This window comes from Felis catus, chromosome C1 (genome assembly GCF_018350175.1).
Source record: "Felis catus isolate Fca126 chromosome C1, F.catus_Fca126_mat1.0, whole genome shotgun sequence".
NCBI lineage: Eukaryota > Metazoa > Chordata > Mammalia > Carnivora > Felidae > Felis > Felis catus.
The window spans coordinates 120,984,388-120,990,387 of record NC_058375.1 but is presented as its reverse complement, the minus strand read 5'-3'; the positions used below and the strand labels follow the sequence as shown (position 1 = coordinate 120,990,387).

The window sequence follows — 6,000 nt, the reverse complement described above, 5'->3', positions numbered from 1 at the left end:
TTTGTATGTCTTCTTTGGAAAAATGTCTATTCAGGTCCTTTGCCCACTTTTGTTTTAATGTTTTATTTATTTTGAGAGAGAGCATGAGTTGGGGAGGATCAGAGAAAGAGGGAGAATGAGAGAACCCCAAGCAGGCTCCACACTGCTTGAACTCACAAATTGCTTGAACTGCTCAAACTCACCAACCTAAGATCATGTCCTGAGCCGAAATCAAGAGTCGGATGCTTAACTGACTGAGCCACCCAGGTGCATGCCCCTGCCCACTTTTAATTGGATTATGTGGCTTTTTTGGTTTTGAGTTGGATGAGTTCTTTTTATATTTTAGATATTAACCCCTTAGTGGATATGTCATTTGCAAATATCTTCTCTCATTCAGTATTGTCTTGTTGCTTTGTGGATGGTTTCCTTCACTGTACAAAAACGTTTCTATTTTGGCATAATTTTATTTCAGAATTTTTGTGTGATTTTCCCTCCCCCCGCCCCAATGACACCTGTAGTAGCTGCAACAGCTTTTCTCCTCCACTTAGCAAAGCCTACTGTCATTGATTAACTCAGTCACTATCTTGTCTGTTAACTATGCATAGCTAATCTCACGACCACCCCATTTCTCTACAGTGCAGGAAAGGTAGTCTGAAAGCTCCATCACTATGAACTATCACCCAGGTCTTGCCTCGGCTGATCTGAGCTGGACTTTACATTGGTCTGTGATTATCCAAAAAGGTAGGTAAGGTCCGTTTCCATCTTCCCTGAATCTATAATCTCCCATTGAAGTATGTTGGGGTTCAGTAAAGATATGTACATGAATATTCTGGTGTGATTGGGGGAAATTACAAAAATGTTACTCTTCATTTTAACCAACCTTCCCAGGTATCATTCCTGATGTTTCTCCAGCAGTGAGCTTTGCAGCTGGAGCTCAGCACAAATGTGTCTTTAGCCACTATTCATTCTCACTGTTAGTCGTGCCACTCCTTACCTGCACAATCTTGTCTTTGAAAGCACTGGTCTATTCTTTATAACTCGTTTTTGGGTGCAAGGGATAACCAGCAATTCACAAGTAGATCGCACTGCTTAACGCTTTGCCTCAACACGCTTCCAAAGTGTTGCTTATGCCATTATCCCATGGAAGTTTCCCATGGAAAATTGCCCAGGCATCGGGAGCCATTTGTGTCTTCCCTACACACATGCACTGTAGATAGGCCTTTCTTCTGGTTGTAACGTCATCTCCTCCATCTCCTCCTCATTGATAGAGCCTCAAGTTTAAAACCTCATACCCTGCTGATGTGACATGTGGTATGTTGGTGCTGAATGCTGTCTGGGTCATGGTGTTAAAACAAGATTTCATGTTTCAGCATTTCCGCCTGAGTAAATGACAGTTTCAGGATGCATTAGGTGATCTTGGAACACTGACTTGGGGGGTTGTGCTATTAACACCATCTTCTTTTCTGTCCTTGCCAGCAGTAAGATGCCCCTGCTGGCAACTGCATTGTTAAAACCCAAGCCTTTTTAGCCAAATTCTTTCCATAGATCAAGCCAACAGAAAACCCTACCTCTGTTTAGTTTCTGCTCAGCTCAAACTTTTTGCTGCAGTCTGAGAGACAGGAAGCCACAGGCTTTCAAAATGCTCTAGATATATATACGGTTACCAATCTTTGACATGCAAAACTGTTAAAAATCTCAGCACTTACACCCTAGGGAAGTGCCGCTAGACTGGAAGGCATGAAGTCATTGAGAATTCACAACTCATTTCTCTGAAATGCCAAGAACAAGGCTGTTAAAGCTCAGAAAGCACAGAGGCAGGCCCTCCGAGGAGAAGGGGGTGCAGGAAAGCTCAACATGCAAGCTCGGAGACATGAACCTGGTGGTGCCATTTCAGCCTCCACCCAGGCAGAAAGACACGCGCCACACGATCATGTTCTACCTCACTGCCCACAGTCCATCATCAGACTGGGTTGCCTGATAGATGCAGACTGACACCGGGTATTTAAACGTAAATATTTATCTGTGTTTGTTTGTCTCATAATTCTTGAGGAGAAAAGGACACATCTTTATCGTAAAAGGTGCAACAAAACAAAACAAAACAAAACAAACAAACAAACACAAACATTAACAAATACAATGAAACAAACTGGAAAGCTTAACCCACATTTCTTCTAGTCAAGATGCCGAGCCCTGGAAGTCTCCATTGATGGAATTTTTCCTTCATATTATTACCCCCCCCATTGTTTTCTCATTCATTTCTGGAATATTGCAAGCACTTCCTAATTTCTCTTTCTCCAGCTCTTTGGGCCATCAGCTGCAAAAACCTGTGGATAGCCTATCCAAATACTTCTGTTATAATGCTGCTGTCCTATACACACACTTGAAATTGTTTCCTTGTTTTTAGGGATAATGTCCAGACTCCATTTTTAAAATTTCTACTTTCCCTGGGGCGCCTGGGTGGCGCAGTCGGTTAAGCGTCCGACTTCAGCCAGGTCACGATCTCGCGGTCCATGAGTTCGAGCCCCGCGTCAGGCTCTGGGCTGATGGCTCGGAGCCTGGAGCCTGTTTCCGATTCTGTGTCTCCCTCTCTCTCTGCCCCTCCCCCGTTCATGCTCTGTCTCTCTCTGTCCCAAAAATAAATAAAAACGTTGAGAAAAAAAAAAAATTAAAAAAAAAAAATTTCTACTTTCCCAACTGCCACTCACTTTTTAGTTGCATCATTTAAAAGTCTATATCTATTGTTTCCTCATTTCTTTACATACTTGATTCTATACCTCACCTTCCCCTGTCTACTCTTGGTTTCTCCCCTTTCAGAATTGTCTCACTTTCCATTTTTATCTCCATTAAATCACACAAACAATGAAGGCTAAATTAAAACTGTAATGAGATATCAGCACATTACCGCTAGAAAGCTAAAATTAAATACACTGAACATATTGTGTATTGGCTAGAATGTAGCACCAGCTAAACTCTTCATACTCTGTTGGTGGATGTAAAATAGTCCAACCACTTTGGAAAACAGTGAAGAAGTTTCTTAAGAAATTAAACATATGCTTTCTGTAAAACCCAGCCATTGCACCTCTAAGTATTTATCCAAGAAAAATGAATTAAATGCCTATGCACACAGTTGTACGTGAATGGTCATGCCAACTTTAATTGTAATAGCCCCAAATTAGAAACAACCCAAATATCCATCAATGGATAAATGAATGAACAAATGCTGGTATGTCCATGGCAGTCTGGAGATTACAAATGAATTACTGGTGCACACAAAAGCCTGGACGAATCTCAAAATAATCATATCACAAGAAAGAAGTTAATCCTATCAAAAAGTATATGCTCTATAATTCTATTTATATAAATTATTAGAAAATTAAAATGAACCTATACTGAGAGAAAGAAGATCAGTATTACCTGGAGAATGGGAGATAGAAATTGATGATGAGGGATTGGAGGGAGAAATTCCAAAAGGACTCAAGGAAACTTTGGGGGTAAATGTATATGTTTATTATCTTTATTGTAGTTGTGGTTTTACAGGTATTTATGTATGTCAAAACTCATTAAAATGTGTATTTGAATATATGTGATTTATTGTAAATTTGAAAAATCAGTTAAAATTAGCACTAGGAACAATCATCTTCTTATCTATAACTCAGAAACTTAACTGGTCTACTGAATAGAAGACTAGTGAGAGAATAAGACACAGAGTTCAGACAGCCTTTCAAGTAAGTTAAACATTTTAGGCTCATGAACCTATGAAGGCTGAAGGTCCACACATAGGGAATCTCTCCTAACAACCTAGGAAACAAACTAGATGGAATGATATGTTGCTGGCATTAGGGACCAGTACAGAATGGTTTTAGTGTCTTTGGCTAACAGCCAGTGCTAGAGAAAAGACAAGTCCTGACAGTGAGGGCAGAGAATAGTTGCAGGAGCCTTAACTCACACAGCCAGACTTGGAGCCAGGTGGTGCTGGACTGGTTGCCAGTCTTTTAGGACCACGATAGTGCACTGGGCCACTTCACAAACTGTGTCTAGGCTGCTTTATCCAAGACTAGAGGGCCTTAAAGTTAGTTCATAATGGGGGCTTGTCCTTATCATCTTGGATAGGAGGCTTATTGGCAGGCTTTACTCTTAGAGAATGGACCACTTAGAACCCCTTCAGATCTTTGAGGGGCTTCTCCTGTCATCATTGACAAAATGTTATGTTATACAGCCTGAAAACTATGATATCAGACAGAAAGATTGGAAAGTCTTGAATCTATGTGGACATGTAGGCAAGCTTGAGGGCTTGTGGGAACTTCCCTTCCACATACCCCACAAATCTACCTTTACAAATCTTGCACACTTAAAATTCCATGTCCATCCTGAAGCTTTTCCAGACCAGTCTTCTCTCACATTTTCCATATATTACTGCATTTTGTTTTGAGCCTTTTAATCTCAACTATAAACCTTGAAAGTGATTTCTTCCTCCTTTGAACTCCCCAAACTTATATTACCTGTATTATTCTTATGTGCCTTCATTATATTTGTCTTACTGTGCTGTTTAGATGGGGAGACTGTCTTTTATTGACAACCAGGCAAGTAGACTGTAAGTTTGAATGAGGTAGTGATTGTAGCCTTACAGGACATGTGTCTCCAAATGCATATTATAGAGTGGAGTCACATGTTATTCCCTGTTACTAGGATGAGATGAAAAAAGAAGAGAAAAAATGGGATAACAGAGGAAATGCAAAAAGAAAAATTTGGTATCTGGTATTGATGACTATAAATTTTATTACATACAATTTCTAAATTTCTCTTTGTTCTCCCAAGATCTCTTAATTAGGTCTTGATATTGTCTGGGATTTTTATTTCAACCATATAATCATAAGTCAATCAGTAAATGAAAATGTATTAATTGTGTGAAATCTATTATACATTTAATATGTGTCAAACCACTATTTTGAATCACTTTGTAATCTCTTAACCAGAAAACATATCAAAGGTGCCTTTTTCTGTCTGACTGTTTTCTTGTATAATATCCCAGCCACACATGGGAAAGGAAAAAGCTGCATATCTATTTTTATAATTCCTTCCTTCCTTGCTTCTTTCTTTCCTGTTGTCTGCTTGCCTGCCTTTCTTCTTCCTCCCCTCCTCTCTTTCTGCATCCCTATTTCATTCCTCCATTTTTTTTCTTTCATCCATGTTATGGGTTGACTTTTGTGCCTCCAAAAATATATCTTCAATTCCTAACCCCTGGCACCTCAGAATGGGGCCTTATTTGGAAAAGGGGTCGCTGCACATGCAATTTAGTCAAGATGAAGTTAGACTGAAGTAGGATGAGCCTCTAATCCAATATGGCTGGTGTCCTGATAGGAAGAAAAGACAGAGACACAGGGGGATGATGGCCATGGGAAGATCAAGGAAGAGATTGGAATGATGCTACCACAGCCAAGGGATGTCAGGGCCACCAAAAGGAAGGGGCATGGAAGGATCCTCCTCTAATGGCTTTGGGGAGAGCATGGCCCTCCTAACACCTTGATTTCAAACTTCTAGTTCCAGGACTATGAGGGAATAAATATTTGTTGTTTTAAGCCAACCAGTTTGTGGTGCTTTGTTACTTAGGGTAGCTTACGGAGATGAATGTAATCCATTCTGAATGCCCACATTTTATCTTCCTTGCTTTCCCTTCTCTTTCTCCTCCACCAATCTTTTACCCCCCCCTCAATTTAATTCCATTGTTTTCCATGCAACTCTTCTATCTTCTCAATTTATTTTCTTGACATAAAAGCTACAGTTATTTGGAAATAGTGTTGCTCTCTGGGAACCAGATGAAGATACCAACCCACAGTGGCCTGGAATAAAGAAATGCAAACCATCCACCTTCTGGGAATAGAATAGTTCCTGTGACTCCATGTCTTGATGGCATAATAGTGTTGCACCATATACATTTCACTTCTGAATATCACTCCCCATGAAGGGGAGAGGAAGCAAAAGAGAAAATGAATGGCCCAGGAACCAGCTCTAGACCCTCTCTGC

General features: G+C 40.2%; 1 long non-coding RNA gene across 1 annotated transcript in view; it reads left to right on the top strand.

Annotated features, from left to right (window-relative positions):
• The first annotated feature begins 481 nt into the window (after positions 1–481).
• Positions 482–6,000, top strand: part of LOC109502641 — a 139,190-nt gene continuing 133,671 nt past the window's right edge. Inside the window, exon 1 of the long non-coding RNA XR_006583110.1 lies at positions 482–720. This is a non-coding gene — a long non-coding RNA (uncharacterized LOC109502641). The remainder of the gene's footprint in view (positions 721–6,000) is intronic.